This window comes from Rhipicephalus sanguineus, chromosome 1 (assembly GCF_013339695.2).
Source record: "Rhipicephalus sanguineus isolate Rsan-2018 chromosome 1, BIME_Rsan_1.4, whole genome shotgun sequence".
Classification (NCBI taxonomy): Eukaryota; Metazoa; Arthropoda; class Arachnida; order Ixodida; family Ixodidae; genus Rhipicephalus; species Rhipicephalus sanguineus.
Window position 1 is genome coordinate 276,925,374 of NC_051176.1, and position 24,783 is coordinate 276,950,156.

Sequence of the window (24,783 nt, forward strand, 5' to 3'; positions counted from 1 at the left end):
ATATCTTGTTTCCTTTCCGTTCAGTTTTGAAAAAAATTCCTATTTGCGCACAGAAGGTATATAAGCTATATATATATATATATACTTTAGCTGGAAGGCCAGTCCGACGGAGCAGATAGCCCAGCCTAGTGGCACGTGATTTCAGTGTATGCAACTCTATTCACTTTCCTTTTTCGCCAACAGAAAAGCGCGGTGTTGTATTGGTTAGTTACTGGCCGCAACGTGTATATATACGCGGCTGTTAAAAAACAGGCTCCCGGCTACGCGGGCCGTTTATGAAATGAAACGTACGTGTCTTCAGTCGTCGGACAGCCGTTTTGCCTCGGGCATGTCGAAAGCATGGATGCGTACATTTTTATTAGATGTAGAATAACATCACAAAGAAAAGAGAGAGAGAGAAAAGGGAGAAAGGAAAGACAGGGAGGTTAACCAGAAGCAGTCTCCGGTTTGCTACCCTGCACGTGGGAAGGGGAAAGGGGATGTAAAAGAATGAAAGAGAAGAAGAAGAGTTTGTGACGACAGCACGCGACAAAATACTACAACAACAATAAAAAAAACCAAAACGAAGTCATAACCGCAGTCCAAGTACTACACAGCAACATTTTCTTCCATCAGTCACAGTTTGACATTGAGTCCGGTTGCTTGGAGAAACCGCAACAACGCCTTCAGAGCGGCTCGTGCTGAAGACCGGGTAGGCCAGGGCCCTAGGATTTTCTTCTCCGTGAGAGGGCGGTTGTCCAGCTGGCCTAGTGCGGCTGAGAGGGCCGCTCTTTCGGAATTGAAGCGAGTGCACTCACAAAGAAGGTGCGCGACTGTTTCGCTGCACCCGCAGACTTCACATGACGGGCTCTCCGCCATTCCAATAATAAAGGAATATGCATTTGAGAAGGCCACTCCCAGCCATAGACGGACCAGCAAGGTGGAGTCACGTCGTGATAAGCTGGACGGGATGCGTAATTGAAGATCAGGGTCCAAGGTATGCAGCCGTGCACTTGTAAATGTCGATGATTTCCACAAGTTCAACGTTATACGACGAGCTAGCACACGAAGCTCTTTTGCGGCGTCCGATCTTGAGAGGGGAATGGTGATACTGCTGACACCGTCGTGAGCGGATCGGGCAGCTGCGTCCGCTTGGTCATTTCCCGTAATTCCACAGTGACTAGGCAGCCACTGGAATATTACTTGGTGCCCTTTTTCTATTGCTGCATGGTGGATTTGCCTAATTTCCCCGACGAGCTGCTCATGTGAGCCATGACGCAAAGCAGAGGGTAGACTTTGGAGGGCTGCTTTGCTATCGCAGAAGATAGACCACGAAGTAGGTGACTGCTCCATGACAAATTGAAGAGCAGCACGGAGCGCTACTAGTTCAGCAGCTGTAGTTGAGGTTGCGTGATACATTTTGAGCTGTATTGTGGTAGCTCTTGCAGGAATTATTACGGCGGCGGTTGAGCTTGCAGTCATAACTGAACCATCAGTGTAAATATGGGTGTGAGTGATGTACACCTCATGTAAATACAGTAGTGCAGCCTGTTTAAGGGCAACCGATGACATTCTTCTTTTCGTCGTAATTCCAGGTATGGTAAGGCGCACTTCGGGTCGATGTAGGCACCATATAGGTGAGGATGGTCTTGCTGCAGGCGTATAGTTCGATGGCAAAAAAGTACTATGGTCAGCAATAATGCGGCTGAATGTTGTATGCGGTCTTTGTGCAGGTAAAGATGCCAGATGGTGCGAAGGTACCCGGGCAAGGTGTCGAATATGAGCCCTGAGGGTATCAGTGGTTATGTACGTTGACACAGGATGGTCTCCTGCAATGACGATTGTTGCCGCTGTAGACGCACATTTCGGAAGACCGAGGCATGTCCTTAAAGCTTGAGCTTGCAGGCCCTGGAGTGCATTCAAATTTGTTTTGCAGGTATTTCCAATCACAGGAAGACTGTACCTCGCAAAACCGAGAAATAAGGCATTGTAGAGCTGTAGCATAGACCTTACTGATGTGCCCCACGACTTTCCACCCAGAAACTTGAGAAGATGCGCTATGGTAGTCAGCCGTCTCTTCATGTACAAAACGTGTGGCGTCCATGATAAATCGCGGTCGATGATTACGCCTAAAAAACGGTGCTTCCGGTCGTGGGCAACTGCGTGCCCATTGATCGTTATTGTGTACTGCCGCATTGTCTTGCGTGTAAATGCGACAAAGCAGCACTTCTCGGGTGACAGTTCTAGATTTTGATTTTTCAAGTACAACGAGGTCAGCGTAGCTGCCTTTTGTATCCGGGCTCGTATTTGTAGGCGTGTCACTGCAGATGCCCAGATGCAGATGTCGTCTGCATATATAGACACATGGACTGTATTGGGCAAACATTTCGTGAGGCCAACGAGCACAAGGTTGAATAGTGTCGGGCTTAACACACCACCTTGTGGCACTCCACGTCCTGTCTGATGGTAAGATGTGGCGCCTTCCTCAGTGACCATGAAAAAACTTCTACCAGTCAAATAGCTGCGTATCCACTCGAATGTTCGGCCACCAATTCCGACTTCAGTCAACGCGTCTATTATTGCGCCATGCGTTATATTGTCGTAGGCTCCTTTTATATCGAGGAACAATGCTGCTGTGAGGCGTTTCAGGCGTTTCTGATGTTGGACAAACGTGACTAAGTCAATCACGTTGTCAATAGAGGAGCGCCCACGTCGGAAGCCTGCCATGGAGTCTGGGTAAACGCTGTACCATTCCAGATACCACTCCAAGCGTGTCAGCACCATCCTTTCCATAACCTTCCCAATGCAGCTGGCTAGAGCAATGGGTCGGTATGATGACAGATCTAGCGGCGATTTGCCAGGTTTAAGAAGCGGAACCAAGCGGCTGCACTTCCATTCTGGCGGCACCAAACCCTTCCTCCAGGACTCGTTGTACATACTTAGCAGCATGCGTCGCGCCTTCTCTCCAAGGTTTCCGAGCGCTGAATATGTCACACCGTCAGGCCCCGGAGATGATGAGCGCCTGCAGCTTGCCAGTGCCGCTTCAAGCTCCTCCATTGAGTACATGAGGTCCATGCGGGAGTCCCGGGACGCAGGAGTGGCGCATTGTATAGGTGCACATGTAGCCTGAGTGCCAATTACTTTCGCGCAGAATTCTTCAGCCACCTCAATCTCTCTTCGACCCTGCTTCAGAGCGAGAGACTTGAAAGGGAAACGCTGATGCGGTAGATCACGAAGTCCGCGAACGGTCCTCCATATTTTAGACAAACGCTGACGTGGATCCAAGGACTCACAAATAGCTTCCATCTTTTAGATTGAAGTGCGTCAATACGGCGCTGAATCTTCTTTTGCAGCCGTCTTGCCTCTCTGAGGTCGTGTATTGATTTCGTTCGTCTGTACCTTCTTTCCGCGCGTCTGCGAATCGCCCGTAGGCGCTGTAATTCGGCTTCAAATTCATTATAATTCGGAAAAGGCTGAAAGGTGCGCGTAGCCTCTTTTATGGCATTGCGAATTTCATTGTCAAAACCTGTTGGAAGCGTACCTTCACAGGTTTCCTCCATGTGCAGCCGGAACGCCGACCAGTCAGTAGTTCGTCGGAGAGCGGTAGAGGTGCCCTTGGATAGTCCCTTTATCTTCAGATAAGTAGGAAGATGGTCACTTCCATGAGATTCGATATCCGCGAACCATTTTACGTGTCTTTCCAAATGCCAAGAGACCATGGTCAAGTCCAAGCAGCTGCTGTATGTAGTTCCCCGCAGATATGTCGGACTACCATCGTTGAGGCAGCATAGATTGTGCTGTGTCGCAAATAATGCCAATCTTCTTCCCCTAGAATCCATCTTCACGCTGCCCCATAGTGGATGATGGGCATTAAAATCTCCAGTGAGAATCCAGGGACCAGGCGTTGATGTTAACACGTTGTGCAGGCGTTTGAAATCAAAGTGGCTTGAAGGAGAAATATATACTGCAACAAGAGTGAATGTAATCTCCTTCGTTTTCACTGTTAGGCAAACGTACTGGTTGCTATTGTCCGGTGGCACTGGGTGCTCCACGTATGTAAGTTCACATCTAATATACACAACAACCTTGCTTCGTTCACCGCTGGTCGATGACAAGAATGCCTCATAACCAGATATGCGGAGAACGGTCTGAAAGTTCGGTTCACAAATTACGAGAATCGGGAACTGATTCTCGAAGACGAAGGGCCTAAAGTCAGATATTCTGGGTTTGAGGCCACGGGCATTCCATTGAAAAAGAGACGCTTTCTTGACTTCACTGCGGAAACACATCGATGAGTGGGCCATGACTTCAAACGATGGTCTCAAGCACTGGGGTCAGAGCATCCAGTACCTGTAGAGCGCTGCGAGCAGCCGGAGTATCCATGTTCGTCAGTAGTAGGCGCATGACATTCGTGAGAGACCTTAGCATGGTGATCACTTGTGAGTCTCTCTCTCGCATCTCGTCACCAGCTGCGACATTAGAGTTCAGTGGGCAAATGCCCTGCTGTGGCTCCGATGCTTGACATGTCTGCGGTAGTGCTGGCCATACCTCACCTGACGAAGCCGCGGCGGCATAACCGCTTTTCGTACGGATGGTCTTGTCTATATTTGGGTTGGCTGGAGGAGGAGGACGCGGAGGGGTGGAAGGAGTCGTTGCAGGACGTGACCTCTCCCTTATGCCAGACGATGACCTTCGTTTACGTGGACGTCGACGCCTTATGGCGGTGGCAGCATCTCTGTGTGATGATCCGTCACGGACCATCTTCCTCAATATCTGCTGCTCCTTCTTTAGCTGCGGGCACTCTTTCGAGGATGCAGCGTGAGGACCCTGGCAATTGGGGCACTTGAGCTCAGTTGCACGGCAAGTGTCAGAGTCGTGTGACTCGGAACACCGTGGGCATACTGCTGAATGTCGACATACTGCGCTGACGTGTCCGATCTTCTGACATCTTCTGCATTGCAGGGGCTTGGGTATGAAGGGCCGTACCGCATGCCGAAAGAGGCCTACCTTAACATGGGATGGTAGGGAGTCACCTTTGAAGACGAGTCTCACACAATTCGAACTGCCAAGGCGTCGAGTGTGTAGTATGGTAACGCCATCTGTCGCTGGCTGGATCAAAATCGGCAAGTCGCTGTCGATAATTGCTGCGTCAATGTCGTAGACAACCCCAGCGGTGGTGTCGTTGCTCTGTGGAACGACGTAGTGGACGTTAACATCGCCGAGGGTTTTTATTTTCATCAGAGCGTCGAGTGCGCTTCGGTTGTGAACATCAACTGCAAGGACATTTTTTCGCTTATTGATTCTGATATCCTTTATCTCTCCTGGAATGAGAGCTTCCAGAGACATAGAGATGCGTTGCCGATTAAGCCGGTTGAGATTGTCCGTACTTGTATCAGGTACAAATAGAATAGTGTGCGCTGACGGTCTGCGTTGTGGCATCACAGTTGACTTACTTGATGACGACCTTCCGCTGATGTTTCTTCTTTTTGCCTTTCGGTGGGAAACTCTTTCGAAGCCTTCTTCGTCAGAAGTATCATCACTTGAGCACGAGTACAGCACGGTGTCCTCACTGCCGGCTTGACTCTGGGGGCAATTTCTCTTCCTGGCGCCAGCTCCTGCCGACGTCGTGACGTCGCGTCGGCACTCTGCAGGTTCCACTTCCATTGCCGAAGCAACGGGAGTGGTGTCTTCCAGTATAACACGGGAAAAATTGAAGAACTGTAGCGGAACGAAATAGTGTTCTGGCTCAGAACCACTTCGTCTTCTTCCTTCTCCCAAATTCACAAAGAAAATTAAAGCAGTCGTGAGCGTAAACATATCAATGTAATGCGATTCCACCCGTAATGCTACGTTCTATCCTCGGCGCTATGCTTATAAACGGCTTGTGATACCCGTATTCTAAAATTATTCCTTCTAACAATTATCTGTCGTCAATATGCGCTAGCTCAGTCCCAAGTGTTTGTCTCTAAACACTGTATCGAGTACAGTAGGGGAAAACATGTTCAAGTTTTACTATTTCAGTTGTATATTCAGCCCACCCCCATTTTTTTATTTCCGGTTGCGTAGGATGCCTGTCCTCAGATGGTACGCACAAACACGAAAACACACGCAAACAAACCCAAGAGCGCACACCTAGAATAACACAACACCAGGGCCCACCTGGGACGATTGTGGCCCCAGCAACCTCCCGCATTCACCCATACGGCGCGCGCCGGAACGCATGCGGCTCCCATCCTACAACCGCTGTCGGGCGCGTTCTACTTCTGCAAAGCTGTGACTTGTGATGACAGCAGCTGATTTGCTAGGCTGACACATAGCTGCCACACAAACGCCCCAACGAAAAGGATGTGCGTGTCGGTACGCCCCACGCAGCCATAGCATGCACTTCCTCAACAAAGGTCGGTTGAACGCGGCGCGTTGCCCTTGCAGTCGCTGTTGCCGCATACTTCTTGGCCCAGCTCGAGTTCTGTCCTCCCATCGGGCCTCAGCGCGTCTTGTCGCTAGGGTCGTGTGACAAAAGAGCGGCGACAGCGGTCGCATCTCAATGGCCGACATGCGAGCTGAGAGTAGGGCGCGTTTTTCCTGCGTGGGTGGGGTACGCAAGATTAATTCGTGCGGCGGCGGGTGGCTGCGGCATCGCGTGTCGCGGGCGCTGCCTCGTGGTGGCGACCTGTGTGGGAGCTCGCCGAGCCCTGCCGAATCGCGATAGTACCACGCCATGGTCCTCGCACGCAGGAAGAAGAAAGCCGGCGATGCCCCGAGCGGCGTGTTGTTGACCTGTCACTCTTTGCGGCACGCGAAAGTATACGCGCGGTGGTTGCTCCGTGTGCCCCGTGTTTGTATTGATGCGCATGAAAGACAGCTCCCGTTTATTGGTCACGCTGTTCTTAAACCCCTTTTGGGGCCAAATTCGCGAAGCTCTTCGTTCGTAAGTGCCTCTGGTCGCCCATCTTGGCCATTGATGTCCGGTATCCAGATTGGCTAGAATTTTCTCTTGGGAATTAACGATTCTAGTTTAAGAACATTTTGTGAATACGGGCCTTGTTCCTTATACACGGAGTGCTATCGCCAATCCGATACGGGAGCTCCGCAGCTGCAGCCTTGCATCGTGTTATCCATGCAAGTTGCACCATTTTTTAAGTCGGGGCGTGGAAGTACAGAATATCGCATTTCCGCATCGGTCATTTTACGATATCGTTATTCTATTCGTCTGATACATGTACGGCTACGTAAAGTTACATTAACGGAACTATATCTTAAGGCCATTCGCTTCGAGAGAGTGATCCGGAGCGAACGGGCGCTGCCGTGTGCAGTATACGTGAGGAGACGTCAATGCGCAAATGATGAGGTGCTATAGCGCACCGTCACATCGAACCTTTATTTCACTGCGTTAAAAGATTATCTTTTGGGGTAGTTTGTGAAGCGTGTATTCGTAACGGTGAAAGGGTCGAAACACGGGGACAGAGAAGAAGACGAGCGCTCGTCCAGTGTCTTCTTTTTCGTTCGTTGTTTTAAGCTCCACGTTAAGTGCGTTAATACGCGCCTAGAGCGTATGTGCATGAATGGAAAGAAAACCTAAGAACTTTAATCATAACAGCGATAGTCGATGACGATGCATGATAATTTGGGCCACGTTAAACAGCTCACGGTTATTACCACGTACGACACATTGTTTTGTGTTAGTGAATAACTAATCACGTCTCTCAATTCAACTATCGTATTAATGCTGTAACCTGGGATATGTCGGTTACTGGCAGCGTGAGCCATGGTTACAGCCCTAAGTAAGCTGAATGATAAACACTCGTCCTGCGTAATTCGTACCTTTTCTCTTCGCTTTTCCTTTCATCATCAATAGGACTCTGTATTTCAGTTTCGCGGGTGAGTCGTCTCGCTCTCGTTACAATAACCCGCGCTAGAGGGCAAGTAACTGCACCGATATATTGGTTGAAGGGGCATGGTCCCTCGAGCGATTCACCGCGAAGAGCTCCACACGCCGTCCGATCAGCCACCGACCCCGTGAACGGGAAATGCTTTTGCAGCAACGACCCCGCGACGCCGGTCAACATCCCGGGGGGCCGCAGTCAGCGGCGCATGCATCATTGGCGCATGAAAAGTCATCTGCGCGAGGCAGGCGTTTCTGCATAGGCCGTATAAGTGTAGGCTTCGTTCGTGCCTGTTCCTCATCAGGTGTCTGCGCAAATCGCTGCTCCCTATCAGCCTCGGGGGTGTCCGAAATGGGCGCAAAACCCACGTCTGCGCCGGCGCATTAAGATTCGCATCACGTGCGGCGTCGTCTCGACTTGGTCGCCAACGCAAGCGGCGCTGGAAGCGTGAGGCGGGGTTCCCGTATAAATATCCTCGCAACCTCCGTGACTCCCGCAGGTTTCTCAGCGTGCACCGGGATGTTTATATAGAACGGAACTGAGTGAAAATGCGGGCGGCCTATGCGTCTTCCCGTAACAGTGCGCAAGGGTCACTGCGTTACTCAGTTTGCCTTCGAGATCGTTGGCCTGCGTCTACATTTCGCGGCGCCACGCGGCTAAGATGCGTATAGCTCCAACTGTATATATGCACTGTAAACCATCGATGACTCTTGTGGCCATCTACCGCAGCGTATTTCTCCATTGATAAAAGTGTGACGAAAGCGGTCTGTTTACACTATATGACTGTATACCAGCTGTCAGAGTTCTGCAGCTAGTCAAATAGTATGTCGCTGTGCTTCGACATGCGGAACCGCATCCACTCTATAGCGCCAATTATACGCGGAAGAAAATGAACACTCTTGGTGGGTTTCTGCGCTGGGTGCGAACAACTGCGCAATGACCAAGTACACGTTGAAGGGCGCGTCCCCATGTGGGGGGCAAATTACAGTATTTCGGGTGCGCCAACACGCCCGGCTGTATTATGAGATGTTCGCTAATCCTGTCTATGATATTGTGCACGCAATGGGGGGAGACAGACAAAAAGCAATGTAAAAGAAGACTGTTATATACTAAAGCGAGTGACCAATTTGCATCAGTGATATAAAGACCAGCGCGCATTTGTCTTCGAAAGCACTGCTGCACCTTTTTTTGCGATCCACTGGCCTGTCTAAGCGATGTAGAAGAAAAGAAAAACCCTTCCTCTTATTTCTTTATTATTTTTTTTTGTGATCTCCAGCTCTATGCGCCTTCATTTCAACCCCTACTTACTGCGCCTCATGTAGTGCACGGTAGCAAACGAATACGCTCATCTAGTTCACCTTGCTGTCTTTTTCTCTCTGTCTATTTGCTTATCCTCTCTCTCTCGAACGAGAAGAAACGTTCCCGACCTCATACTCCTATTTAGTTGCGGCAGACTAATGTAAGAGAAACGAGAATGTTTCCATTTTTTTTTTTTTTTCGTCATTATGGCCATAATTTTTTTTATCACGGAACCCCCACCTCTGAGCGAAAATAACCCACTTTAGCCCCGTCGACATTAATTGCATTCGCGATCGAGTTGTCCGAAACCGAGATGAAAGAAAGATAGTTTATTTAAATAACAGGGACAGATATGTCAATACAAGTGCACTGAAAATGGGGATATGCAAAAAAAAAAAAAAACGCAGGCTTCCCCAAAAAGTCTCAGTACTGACAGCGATAGCAAGGTATTAGACAGCTGCACTAAATAATAAGGTTCGTAGTTTCATCGGCTGTAATAATTGCAGTAAACATTCGCTTACTAATTAACGACGTAGCAGTACGCCACACGCGCACAGGCGAACACGAACAGACCTTATACACTCCTTGACCGCGAGCATTCGCTGTAACGTCGATGGCATGAAGAGCGCCCTCAGCAGGCAGCGAACGCTTAGTGCTGCATGTCGCTTTACCACGCCTCTTTAGTTTTGTTGTTTATTTCAATCAACAACCCATGGACTGCTAAATCTACTAGAATGGGACGGATGCCGAAACAGAACGCAATGAGGTGATGTGTGTGGTATGTTTTATCATTTCTATTATAAAAATTTTGGTCGTGTCAAACAAAATTAACATGATTTTTTCCCGTGTCTAATTAAGGTTTATGTATTTTCTATGTCTATGAATCAGTGTATTACACTGATTCATGGATTCATAGATCTCACTGATTCATTGATTCACGGATTACATTAATTCATAAATAAATTAGCGTCCGAACACGCGAAAAAGGAGGTAAGACTTTGCTTCTGTATACCCCTCCCAAGCTCATAACTTTTTCATGGCACAATGAATATACAATTCAAGTAAATTTCAAAGAAGAACCAAGTCGGCCACTCGTGTAGGGAAGCGCAGAAGCGGTTGAGAGAAAAGTGCACAGGACAGGAAAGACGCTCGCAGGAAACTGATATTTATTATGAAAAAACTCGCCCCCCCCCCCTCAGAAAGTTTACGTGCAAGCGCAGTCATAACGGAATAATCTCCAAAAAGAGCACAAAAAGTATTGCCATATGACAGGGAATTAGGGCGTCAACCTAACGGAAAGGTAGCTTGTAGGGGGTGCATTTATTCATTTAAACCATTTAACTGCTGGAAAGGAACTTTATTTCCTTCGGCCCATTTCTGTCTAGTCTCCCACCAATGGAACGATGCGCAGCATGTTTCAGCCTCATTGATGCAACAACGTGCCGAGCAAGGTTCCTAGCCTTTCATCTTCGAAAAGGTTTGTGCTCTTCTAATGTTTCTGAATACTGGAAACAAGCCCGACCCCTCCAAAGCTGGCTTAGGGCCTCGTGCATTGAGTACAAAGGTCAAGGCACCGGAGCCGCTGCGCTGCTGCGAACGCACCGAAGGTCTGCTGAGGCTGCTGCGTAAGTTATGCGGGTCAGGGTTATGCTGCACCCACCGAAAGGTAGCAAGAGGGAGTCAGGCGCTGTGCCTGTTGTGTTCAAAGAAGGAGCGTCAGTTCCTACCAGTGTACAACATGTACTAGAAAAAGGGCCAAAATTTAGCCTGGTGGCTTCACTTTCCAAACTAGAACTGCTGGTCCATAAGACAGCAGACAAATCACCGAGAGATCAAATGGAACAATGTCTCTCCGAAGGCGTGGATATCCTACCACGCGCACCACGAGGCACCTCACAGGGTCATTCAGTCCTACGTAAAGCAGCAGGTTTCTTCAGGACGTCCGAACTTGCGCCAATGCAAAGCGACAGGGAAGGTGGCTTCGTTGTTCTTCCAAAGCGCCTGTTCAAAGAAAAATGCATGAAACTGGACACACTCTGCAAGGCGGTCAAGTCGGGCAAAGGCGACAGGCTCAGGGCTTTCTCCGCCACAAAAACTCGCAAACCACTCTGTCCTTTCTGGGTCATAGTCACAAAAAAACGGATAACTGGCAACGCAACGTCAGTGCCTTCCTTCAGCGTCACCTGAAGGTGCTTACACCGGTGAACCCGCGCTCAAACATTCGGACACTCTTGTGCAAGCTTTGAAGGTATAGGAGTGCCGGGGCAAACTTCACGTTGTTGGTGGACATTGCGGATTTATTTTACTCTGTACCACGGTATACCAAGCTCTGTACCGCATGACGAACTCTTTGTTGCTGTCCGGGAGGCAATTGACTCTAACGGTGTGGTGTGCTTACAAAGTGGTTGCCTTATTACGGTCGATAATTTTATGGAGCTATTATATACAGAAAAAAAAAAAAAGGGATTGCCCCGCCACGGTGGTCTAGTGGTTATGGCGCTCGACTGCTAACCCGAAGGTCGCGGGATCGAATTCCGGCCGCGGCGGCTGCATTTTCGATGGAGGCGAGAATGTTTGAGGCCCGTGTACTTAGATTTAGGTGCACGTTAAAGAACCCCAGGTGGTCGAAATTTCCGGAGCCCTCCACTACGGCGTCTCTCATAATCATATCGTGGTTTTGGGACGTTAAACCCCAGATATTATTAAAAAAGGGATTTGCATTATGTGTGGTGCCCATTCTGTGTGATATTTATCTTGCAAGTTTTGACCGCATGCATCAGCAAGAAGTGAACTGGTCACGTGTTTTAAAAGTATGTAGGTATGTCGACGATTTTACTGCTTTTATTTTGGTCCCCGTTAATGTTTAGCAATGCGGAAGTATCTGACAGTGTATTGAACTGTTTTAAACAGTATTCGGCCTCATTATCGTTCCCGGCGGAGCTTCCTGACAATGACACACTCCAGTTTTTATATTTAACGCTGTATTTCAATTCTGACGACCACATTTGCTAGGAGTGCTATAGGAGTACCCTTTGACTCATCTCATACTAAACTGGCGAAATGGGACATTTCTTCCTCATGCCTCAATTCGGCTCTGACCACGTCATGCACTCATAAGATAAGCCATAGCTTTGAACATCAGATTTCACGACTTTCAGCCTCGGGTTTCCCTTCCAATTTGCCGTGGCATCATACCATCTTAAAAAGCTTGATGTCTCACCCAATGTGTCACCACGACAGATGCCTAACAATTAGGCTGACATGCCATACATCCATACCATTTCCCACAACCTTAAGAGGATCAGATTAAAGCACGACGTCGATCTCGCCTTCACAGCACCCATAAAGCTTTCCCGTTTGTGTGCCCTTGCTAGGGGACATACCAAGAAAACAGTGTGTGATAAGAAGCTTTTTGTCCCCTGTGCCACGGAAGTGGTCTACAAGATCCCACTCACTTGCGGTAAAGCTTACATTGGCCAAACAGGCGAATGCTTTAGCAACAGGCTAACAGAGCACTCGACTTCGTTGAAGGCTCAAAATGACGGGGCGCACCTACCCGTGCACTGCAGAAAATTCGGTTGCACAGCACGTTTCTAGGAGGGAGGTCCCAAGTCGAGCAAAAGGCAGGCGTCAAAGAGAAATTCTTGAGGCATTAACAATGAAGCAGACATGCGCATCAGTGCGCCGTCGGTACATTGATGACGAAGGAATTACAGTTCCTTTCCAGCAGTTCAAGGATTTAACTGAATAAATGCACTCCCTCCAACTATCTTTCTGTTAGGTTGATGCCGTAATTCCCCGCGATATAGCAATACATTTTGTGCTCTTTTTGGAGATTATTCTGTTATGACTGGCGCTTACGCATAAACTTTCGTGGTGGGAAGTTTTTTCATGATAAATATCAATTGTAAGAGCGTCTTTCCTGTCCTGTGCACTTTCTTCTCAACCGCTTCTGCGCTCCCCTACGCAAGATGCTGAACCAACTGGTCCAACAACTCACTATTTTCAAGTCGGCAACTTTCGAAAACGCTCAAGAAATAGAAAAAAAAAACTACTTAGAGTTTTTACGAAGTGCAAATATCATAGTTTATTTTTTTTTTAGATTTATTAAATTAAGTGCAATGGTCATTCCCGGTGCACCTGTTTCATGGCAATGCTTTTGTTCGACCGTGCTTCTAAAGAACAATTAGAGGTGGTCAAGTGAAAGGTTGAGACATTTTGCATGAATAATGATCGCTTGGAAAACTCGATCACTTACTCTTGGTAAAGTATTCTTCCGAAGGTCTGCTTTCATTCCATTAACGAAATATAAATTATTTATAAAAAGCGACGAAAATCAACGCCAAATTTTCTTTTGCCTTCTTTTTTTTTGCGTTTGAGTTATAGAATTATCAGTGTCACGTCATGTATTTTCGAAAATATCGGTAATTTCTACTCACAGGAAATATAAGTAAAAAGTTGCAAAGTTCCGTAATTATTTTCTTTCGGAAAGCAAAGTAACTTTTTTTTTTCGACAGATTAACAACTATGTAGCCTCCGAGCAAGCTAGCATTTGGCAAAACTGAGACCTCTGGTAACGTTTCGCGCGGTGATCAGAAGCTGGCGTGTTTCGGCATATTGCGTTCCTCATGAATTAACAAGCCTTCGTTCACGGTAAGACCTATATATATAGGCCACATGGTGTTCCAGTGTAATATGCCGACCTACCTTATTCATTCAATTACTGAGTGTCCCTGGAATACGATTTACTCGGAAGCTCCCGGTCTTCGAAATAGACTACAGGTCATCGGCATCCATTCGACGGTCAACCACCAAGTTTTGCAGAGAGCGAAATAAAGAAACGGTACCAACGAGCTTTGCCGACGATGAGCTGTCGATGCGAACGCCATCAAAGGATAGCATACGAGGAAGCGTTGCGAGAAGTGACCTTAAAGTTTCTCAGAACACGCCGAGGTTCTCAGTAAATGGTAGCGAGCCGTGGGTGTGGACAGTGCAACGGGCCTGATGTAGTCGCTTTTTCATTGTCTGATGCGCTGTTTTATGGCAGCTTCCGATCACGACGCCTGCATCGGCACCGCTGCCATTCAGATAACTATTGGAAATCTTGTGCTAGTCTCTTTCTCTGTTTTTTTTTTTTTGTCCTCGTGCCCTGAAGGCGCGTTAGAAATTATGGAAGTAGTGCGACAATAGATGAGGGACAAAACAGACAAGGCAAACTGCGTCGCACATAAGTTTAGCGTCCTCGTGTATGCAACTCAAGGGAACGAGCCAGAGTATCAGTATATGCTCAAGCTGGTGAAAATTCTACGGGCAAGTTGTCACGGCGGTTGTTACTTGCTCATTACATGGCTCCACTTTCTTTGTAAAAAAAAAAAAAAAGACCGCAGTTTGCGTGGATGGCGAAATGAAAGGTGAAGAAATAGCGAAGCGTATTACTAAGTACACAGTAAAAAACTGTTGAACCATTTTGCTTTTCCACATGTCTGACACACTAACCCTTCAGAAGATAAAACCGAAGATTTAATAATAAAAATAATCTTTTTGCGGCGTTAAACTGTACATAAACATGACGATAGATGCGAAAGACGACGCGAAAACTCAATGAAATATTTTATCAGCTTTCGCTGTCAGGCTCTTGCGTCAGACATTTCAATACACATCAGGCAATTACAATTAGTACGCAGTTTTCAACTACAGATTCTCTCGTAGGAGGAGTTGTTCTATCTGACTGTTGGTAGAGTTACATCTACAGCGTTAATAGTAAGGGTATCAACCATGGCACAAACGAGCACATTTTGACTGCGTGTGAGAAAGGTGGATTGTCGTACGTGTCACAAAAGAGTAGTGTGGTAGCGCATCATTCTTTACTTTGTCGCAACCACTGCCGTATAAGGGGGGGGGGGAGGAACGTACGTGAGCAAACAGTTCTAGGCACTCATATGGGGAATGTCTATCCCCGTGCGGATCCCTAGGGAGCTTCTGGGGAATCGATGGCGTCGGGGAGTCGGCCCGTCACAGTAGGGTAGAGGTACACAAAGGCGCACTTGATGGGACGAGGGCGGACAGTGTCGCGGGCCTGTCACTCGCCTTTCAGTTGTGGCACCGAGCGGGTTCCGCGGACGAGGTCACCTGTCTCGGCTTTTTTATTTTCATTTTTTTTTTGCCAGCTTGTCTCGATATGAAGCCTTACGGCTTTTCTCGCTGGGAGAGACCTCCACCTTCTTTCGCCGGCGTGCAGACCGCTGGTCATTGTGCAGGGCTTCAAATATGAATGAGCAGTGCCTTCGGGCGTCGCTCCACCCGTGGTCGTCGAAACGGGCGTGTGCTCATCGGTGCGTTAAGTAGGCTTCGATCGATGAGGGTCGGGATGCGCGTACCCTTTCCCCATGTTGCGCCCTAATGCGGCCGCCCTAATTGCCGCGCGCCCTCGAACACGGGTCTAAATAGAGCGGTGTCGTGTAAAAATAGCACCGCGTTTTTGTCATTATTTTCATTTTCGCGAGGGTTAACGAGACCGAGCTCTGGGAAGTTTTGCTCGCGTGACCATCCATTACTTTCCCGCAGCTACAATGCGAGGTTGTTGGCCTGACGAACGACTATGGCCACGAAAACTCTGAGCGGGGACTGTCGCTCAGGTAAACGCCAAATCTCGCAAATTTCCTACTTGAGCTTGGTACTTGCAATGTCACCACGAATCTTTCCTTCGTCGCAAAATTCGGGCGCACGAATTCAGACACTTCGCCGTTATCGATTAAATAAAAACTCAATAGGTGGCGACCGGGGTTTCGCGATGGAAGAATGGTTCAAGTCACCTGGTATGTGCACGCACGGGAAGAGGGAACGAAATAGGAACCTGTTGTTGTTGTTACAGTATTCAGCACGTACGCTTCATCCCAGACTATATATATCCACGTATATACGTATATAGCTAGAATATGTGTACGGGTGCGAAATTCGCATTTATTTTTTCGCAAGTGCTCTTTGCCGGCCGCGTTCGCTAATGGTGTATCCAACATCATGATTGACTAAAATTTTATTTTACGAACAATTCTAGCGAAATAGCTCTTCGTGAATACGGGCCTGGGTCCTCCGAAAGAGTGACAAGGAAATGTTTTGAAATCCTACAATTCACAAATTTTGCAGGTATGCAGAGCTCAATGTGGTTTAAAGACTTCCTAGCGAGCCCGCAGTGGACATCGAGACAAGCACAGCTTTGTGAATCGATTGTCCCCTTGAGCTACGCAAAAAACTAGTGAGCTGAGGACGTACAGCCAACTACCGGGCGCTCGATGCAGCGTGGTCCTTCAAATCTTCTAAATTCTTGGTGGACTGTCGTGAGCTAATTGTTGCAAGGGTAACATGGTCGTCGCAGACAAACGCAGAAAGGGCGGATATTTACACGGGACAAATTGAGCGAGCTGTCGCGTTCCACGCAGAAATAAAAGGACTGGGGCCCATATGCAGAAAAACGTCTTACGCTAAAATTCTTCGTAAGTGAATATTTCAGCCAATCTCCTGATACTGTTCATATCATCAGCGTAATCTGACGGCCAGTGGCAAGATCCTACTCACGAAAAAGAAAAATTTGCGAATTCGGCCCCATGCAGTGATTTTAATAAACCAACCTTAGACTTAGCCAATACAGAAGTGAAATGCAAAAGCAGGAAGTTCAAGCCTAAAACCTCGTTGCCAGTTTTGCTAAAATGCCTAAGCCGCAACGACGTTTTCCTCGCGATTAACGTCATATCTCCCGAATAGATAATCTACGGAGGTGCGCGTAGTACGCCGTGCTCGTCACGTAGTTTTGCCTTCTCTCCAGTCGCTAAACGTGACGGCACAAGCGTCGCCTGCGGCGTCGACGTCACCCTGCGGCAACAAGCGTCTCGCCCATGTGTAAACCGTTTTGCATAGCGGTCTCGGGGCGACGCCAAATGCTCCTCTACGGCTTCCCGGGAACCTGGCTGGCGGCCAACGGAAAACTCTTCTGCCGCAAAGAGCAATAAACGAGACACAAAAAAAAGCGAAACGCTTAGGGGAAAAAAGCAAAAGAAGAGTGAAGCTCTTAATGGCATTTGAATTGCTCCACGAGAATCCTTTTATTTTGTCCGTAGTTTCTTTATGCACGCGGGCAAGGAATGATCATTTCCAAGTCGTTGTTTTCCTCACTTCCGCTGTCTACTCCCTCTTATGACACTGGATCCAAGATACTGATAAGTCCTCTCTTACAGTGACATGCGTGCGGCCTGACAAACTGGGACTGTATGTAGTCGATTCCTTTCAACTTCATTCGGCAGTGAACTACAAGGGAGATCGTCACTAAAAATACCCAACAAGCTGCTGTATCGCGGGAACTCAGTGGACACAACACTTCCATTTTTGCCAAGTCCTTCCAGGAACGCCAGTTACTTGCTGCAGGCGCGCGTGTATTTATAACACTACTGTATATTGTTCATTTCAAAACGATGCAACTTTCAAAATTCACAGTTGGTCAACTTTATAGTTATGTATATTTTAAAAAAACGTAACAGCTACAGGTGCGATTCAGATGCGTTACCGAGCTCAGACACAAAAGATATATAATGCTGCAAAACAGACACTATATTATACATTTCACTTTTTCTGGCATGCAAAAATATACAAAGTTTTTTTTTTTTTTTTGATGTGTCGTGAACTCTGTAATAACCCGCCCACGTTTAGTTCTTTCTCAGGCCGCCCATTAGACGCGGTGCTGTTCTCCACCCGTCTTACTAATCCGTCGTTAAATGCTTCATAGCAGTGGCGCGCTTCTGATGAAACCTCCGCCTTCAAGACGAACGCCTGTACGCAATTCCACACCAAGCGTGTTTTGTTAGTGGCTTCTTTCTTGCGCTTGAGCACGTAATCGCCTCATGCAATGCCCGGGGTGTGGCCGAAAACAACTCGCAGAGCGGTGAGGTAAGTAATGTGACACTGGTGAGTCATGGTTTTCTGAATGCGCATTCAAAGTGTCACGCTGTTCGGGGAGAAACGTAATGGGCATTTCGCATGTGACATCAAAAATCGCGTAATATTTATGTTGTTCATACAGTATACATAGCATAATTTCGTCAACCGCGAGCGTATCACCTGGCAGCGCATTGCCAAAGAAGCAATGTTCCAGACGGCAGAAAGGATGTTGACATAAGGATAAGGAGAATGGAACGAACTAACGAAGATTGAGCGATACTTGAAGCTTTTGACGAATGGCTGAGGCCCTGAAAGGTTGGCCGCACAGCAGGCGTCGTGTGCTACATTCGACGGAGCTTGACGCCTGTCGACTAGACACACACAAAGGTCCGCGCGAATGCGGCCCCTCTGGCTCATTTGCATCAACTGAGCAGCGAATAAACGCACCCCTCCCCCACCCCTCCGCAATTCATTACATTCTCGCACAATACGCGTTCCGGCTGAACGCAGGACTGCAGGGTCTGCTGATTCCCAAATAGACGCGTACCGTACGGGTGCAGTTAGTGCATGGAGGACTATGCAGAGAGACAGCATGATGCAGCCCCTCTGATGCCGGAAGGAACCCGATGCGCCTGCGAGTGTGCGTGCACACGCGTGGGAAGCGTCTGCCGTGTGCGCAGTGAACGGCGTAGGACGCCTAAGAATGCGATGCTGATGAAATGGAGCGCTTACACGCCGCATGCGCTTCGCGGCTCGCCTGGTGCGTCTGCCGCAGGCGGCACAGAGGAACATCAGGCTGGGCGAGTCGGATTTCATTAATATTTACGACTAACGCAGTGGGCGGAGTACAAAGCAAAATTTATCGGGCGACGCGGGGTATTTGTTTCATCATCCTGTCCTTTGTTGCTGCAGGTGCATAATCCACTGCACTAGTCCGAAACAAGAGAGCTACACGTACGGGTGATACAAGTGTGCTAGAAACCGTAGAGTTTCTAGACAACGAAAAGCAAACGTGCCAACAATGAAGCTGTTACGCGCGATACGCTGTGTCATGCAGTTGGGATGGAATTTCGTTTCGTATATAAAAGCCCCAACCACTCGGCAGCAAATCAACTTCTTGAAACAGCCGATCTGTGCTTTCTCTGTTTTCACCATGATTTTAAGGAGGCTCGATGTCATCACAGTGTCATTCGACGTTGCACTTAACGGGAAACAATTAAGTGTATTTTACACAGAACAAAAGGAATGAAGGACAAGTGAAGGTGAATATTTAAAGAAAAGTGTCGATAAGAGGCAGAAGGATTGAATAATCAAGCTATCAGGACGGCCACAGCTATGTTTGCATGAGCCCGATAAAGGCGGGATGATTCGGTTTGTCGAGCCGAAAGCCGGCAGTCACTCTCACGAAAACGCTAGCTAGTCGGGCCAACCGAAAGTCGATGCGAGTTCTGTCAACCCGCTTGCAAAAGGTGAGTTGGTCGGCCCTTGTTGGCAGATGTAAGAGCGATTGGGGCGGCTTAGGACAGCTGCCGGAGGTAACCTATATGATGACGCAGCTGTAGACAGGGCGCTCAAAAATACAGCATGTGTGCGGTGACGGTGCCATCCGAACCGCGGAATCTGTAATATCACCCTCCACTCTACACACAGAGGAGGCAGCCACGGCGTTTGCACTCACTCAAATCAAAAATGATCTGAAGTGATTCCAAGCGTGCCGTCGCTAATTATGCTAGGTAGGTAGGTAGGTACCAGATGAGATTGCCTAATGCAGGGGTCGGCAACCTTAGGCTCGCGGGCCGCATGTATTATGCGGCCCCCGGCACGACGTCAGAACAGCACCTCCCCCCCCCCCCCCCCACACACACACACCCGCCATCACCACCACCTGGCCGATGAACACCTCCACGACTTTCTGCGTTTGTCGGTGAGCAACCTAGATCTAGACCTTAGCTAGTTGGCTAAGAATGTTCACGCCTAAAGTCGCATTGAAAGTTTTCTTTTCCTTGATTTGCCGTGGGGCCCCCCGCCGGGTCGTCTACGCGCAACTCGGCCCTCCGCCTGAAAAGGTTGCTGACCCCTGGTCTAATGAACCGTCTGCAAACCGATGCTATCACGAAATTAGTAATGGATTCTTGGCCCGAGCGTTATGATTTTGCGCCGAATTCAAACAGATTCTTTGTCATCTCCGCATAGATTGGCGTGTGTTACATGCGGACTCGTAGATCGAAATTGTAAGAACTGTGACCTAAATATTTCGGCCACTCAAAATTATGTCCTATGAGGATGTTTAGGAGCCCCTCCCTCCCCCTTCCCCGCTTTAAAAGGCTCTTTCCAGCTCGCTCAGAGGGACCCTGGGAGGCCCTCAAATGGATGGCTCGACAGCTCGCCTCCACCGAGGCCATCTAATCTTAGTGGACTCTCAGAATTTAATGAAGTTGTTTCCTCCTCCTTTATGTTGTTGTGTCCAGTGTGAGAAGAATTTTTGGACAGTTAATTCCATCACACAAGATACATTTCTTTTTTGTTAACTCCAGAGGGCCGCCACACCATCGGAGCTGAGAACGCGCAGACAAAGGAGTGACAAACGAGGACGTCGCTGAACGCGGTTTCTTTGACATGTCGCCCATTTGTCGCATTTTGATTCAGTTCAGGAACTCAAACTCGCATTAGAGAGTTTTAGCGCAGGGGACCCCAAGCCACCAGCGTACGCGCGCTCTTGCGTTCCTTTGTACTCCCAGCCGCACCCACGGAGAGTACAAAAGAGCGCAAGGGCTTACGTACACAGGTGGCTTTGGGTCCCCGGCGCTAAAACTCTCTAATATCTATGGACGAACTGGCGCAACAAAATGCGTTGGCGGGCTAATCCATAAGCGCTTTGTCCTATCTTCCGTCTTGTGGCGTCGTTCTGCGCTAAAAAAGCACTATGAACCTGCTGTGTCGCATGCTATTCCGACGAAAAGTCGCGCCTTTGCTGAGGATACGCGATCGCTTGACCACAGCAGCCGCCACGTTGTCCGCGGCTCAGATCCGGCTGCTCAGATTGTGTACTCGCGTCGAAATAGTCATTATGCGGGCTTTCGCAAAGTACGTAAAAAGTCTGTCAACGAGCAATAGTTGTGGTTGTTTAAACCAACGTGAACGCAATTGTAGTCCAGAGGTCGTACAGCTGTGAGTGACGCGCCAGCGAGGACAGCCGTTCCATGGTTGAAGGTTTGGGCCTGCGTGCCGCGTTCCTTGTGATCCGTCCCTCGCCCACTGGCAAGAAAAGTTTGCGCTGCAGGGTAGCTGATTAATGCACGCGACACCGGGGTTGCTGATGCACTGGTAAGGTATTGCACATCTTTTACCATTTTTCCACTACGACTTCGTCACATAATTCTCTTATTCTGCGTAAATGAAGGAAGGGAATTTTCGAAAGCGCGTTTCTTTGTTCGACACAACCTTAATAAAAACCAGCAGATAATGCAGCCAAGGAAGGCATAGGGGACGTTAATTGAACTGTTTTAAGTGTATTGTAATAATTGTGATATGGATGTGAAGAAAGTAAAGTGCACGAAAAGACAACTTGCCGCCGGCAGGGACCGAACCTGCGACCTTCGGATTACGCGCCCGATGCTCATACCGACTGAGCTACAGCAGCAGTCGTCCCCTCGTCCACTTATCGGGTATTTAGGTACATGCAAACCCTGGGAGTGTTAATCAGCGCCGCTCTTAGCCATGACGGCGAGTGTGGAACACTCTTTGTTTGAGCCAGATCGCGTCAGTAGCACGCGAACCTTTAACGAGCGGACAGCTGACCAATCCGCATACTACCTGAAGGCATCAACTCTGCCGGAACGACACCTTCGCTATGATCGAATTCTGTGAAGTGATTTCTGTGAAGGAGTCACTACAACAAAAATACTGCAACATTGTCCTATTTTTGTGTGTTCGGCGATTTATTAAAATAAAAATAAAAACACCAACCCTTATTGATTATTAGTGAGGCTGTAAAACCTCACTTGGTTGAACATCTATGGCCTAATTGAGGTAATGTAAGTTGTGCGTGCCATTTACCGGCCACTTTCGCTAATAATGCCCAACAGCATGACTCACTAGCGTGTGCCATTACAAAGTCTTCTCGCACGTAAATAAATTTTGTTAATACGGGTCTTTATTTTCTCGGCTGGTACCATTGTTTTAGTGTCCCTTAAATATTGTTTGGTATAGAGAAATAGCTGGGTGGGAGGGAGTGGTGTGGGACGATATAGGCCCACAAAAGTACACGAGATGTTATGAGCAAAAAGTGATTTTGGTTGCATTGGAGCTGTTACGCGCAATATCAGTTAACCTTTCCGTGGGAGATTTCAGAATTGAAACAACACACACGCGTGTGTGTGTGTGTGTGTATATATATATATATATATATATATATATATATATATATATATATATATATATATATATATATATTATATCCGATAATAATATATTCAGCACGAGTAGTGGGTGATATTTTCTCTTATGTGCACAGTTACATCGTAAGTGATATTTAAAGTGCAGTCCTCGGGTCGAATTCAGAAAATGACATTTGTTAACGAATTCTCAGGTTAATTCGTAATAAGCTTTTTCTGATTGGTCGGCGGCCTTCGCTTATAAGTATGTTCGCTATCCCAGCATTTGTCAGTTATTGCTCTTACGAACTCTAGTAACGTAACCACTTTTTGTAAGTGCGTGCCTCTTTAGATTATGAAAATCCTATCATATTGTTACTGCTCACTGGCCAGACCTGATTGGTTGACACTGCGGCAGAGCTACACAGCTCAAGGCATGCCTTAATATACTTGAAAGCACCGCGAAATCACGAAAATCCGTGCCAAAATGTCGCCATATTTCTTTTTGAGCAAAAATAGCGATAATAGAGAAGGAACGGACGCAGACCATTGCGCCGTGGTATGCGTCCATTCTTTGTTAGCGCTGCTTTTGTTGAAATCGTTAAAATCAGCTATGCAGACTAAATGCGTACCGTTCTGCCATATTCGTTATTATTAGCCGTGTCTATCACTGAAAGGCTAGCTCACTGCTCTCCGAGGCATGTCGCCGTTTCACACAATTATCCGCGGATATATAAATAATCCTTGCTTCCAGAAAGTAGCGAATCCGGTGCAACGGTTGCGGCCACAGCGTTTTCCGGTTCAACAAGAATAATACAACTTGAACGGGGGAGTTCGGATATCAACTGTTTTTCGCGCCTGTGGCGGCCTTTCGCGCGGAGAAGCAGGAAACACGCCCACTGAACGCAACTGGCGGCCCACTGTCGTCCCACCTGGTTTCACTTTGCGGGGCGTAACTTCGAGGCCGCTTTCTTCCCAAGCGAAAGTCAATCCGAGCACTGCGTCTCCGACCGACCGAGCTGCAGTGGGGTTGCGCAAGGGCCCCGCAGTAGCGACCGGCCTCGGCCGCGAGGCAGTAAAGGTCGCTTCCGCGTCCGTTTAAATCGGCCGCCAAGTTCAAGCGCGGGGACTCGCTGACGTCCCGCGGTGCGCTCTTGCTAACTGTGCCGGCGTGCGAGCACGCTGCACACCGGCGGCGCCGGTAGCGGAAGAGGCTGGGCCGTGGATCGGCGCCAGGCCGACGCGGGAACCGGCTTCACCCGTTCCGGCGTCGCACTAAGTGCGCCCTTGTCGCGATGTTTCTTCTGCCAATCGGGAGTCGTAATACCGATGCTCATGCAAGCCCAAGTCGAGAGACGTCTGTCGAATGGTGGGAGCACTGGCGCAAGTGTGCGTGAACCTCAGTATTACCTTTAGTCAATAACAATTGCTATTTGCACCAAGTAGAACACTTGCAAAGCACCAAGTAACGCTTGCTCTAAAGATCTGCCTGGCTTCTGTTGAAAACATGGGCGGATGCAAACGTTTGAACGCCAACTGTTTGCAACAAGTGATACCAGTGCGAGCCGACAGTTTCCTTCTCAATACTGCAAGAACATTTGCGAGGCTGTAGGTTAAACAGCGAGTGCGCTGCACTCAACTTCGTTGTGGATCTGGCTGTCCCAAAACCGACCACCGGCGTCGGGAAGCGAGCCGTCCGCTAGAGCATACACGTAGATTAGGTTACCTGGAAGCGAGCTTCTCTGGGCTTCCTTGTCGCTCGGCGGTGAAGCCTGTCGTCAGCAGCTGGGAGCCTTGTGCGTGAAGACTGCGTTCGGTCCTCGGGCTGGCGGCTCGTGTACCGGCGCTCTGCAGCGGGACGCCCCGTAGCCTTCAAGTCTCGCCGGCTGCTCCCGCAGTCGCTCCTGACGCCCGGCGCTCTTTTTTCCCTCACTCGTTTGCTCTCTTTCGAGCGATAACCTAGATACCCACGCAGTGGCACCGGTCCTTCTGTTCAGCTTCCAAATGGCCGCAGTGAGCAAAAGCAGCGCCTTTCTGATCTTCCCCGATTTTTTTGCGCAATGGCAGCAGGGCCCCAACTGCAGGCGCGCAAGAACAACAGTCCAAGAGTGCGGCGGGGGGGAAGGCAGGCGGCGTGGGGGGAGGAAGAGAGAGGCCCGCGAGCGCCCTGAGCGCACGCGGGGACGCGGAGGCCGCGAACGGGGAAGGAAAAGCGATCTGTCATTGGCGGAAGTGTGTCACGTGAGTGCAAAGGCTCACTTGTGCTCTAGATATAGAGGCGCCGCTTCCCCAGCACTAGGGAACCGCTGCGCCCAGTTCTCGGG

The 24,783-nt window shown here is 48.6% G+C and overlaps 1 protein-coding gene across 1 annotated transcript in view; it reads right to left on the minus strand.

Moving 5' to 3' along the window:
* The window catches only part of LOC119379024 (uncharacterized), a 149,339-nt gene extending 124,831 nt beyond the window's left edge, over positions 1 to 24,508 (minus strand). Inside the window, exon 1 of the mRNA XM_037648160.2 lies at positions 24,186 to 24,508. The gene's annotated coding sequence lies outside the window, so the exon portion shown is untranslated. The remainder of the gene's footprint in view (positions 1 to 24,185) is intronic.
* Positions 24,509 to 24,783: the final 275 nt, after the last annotated feature.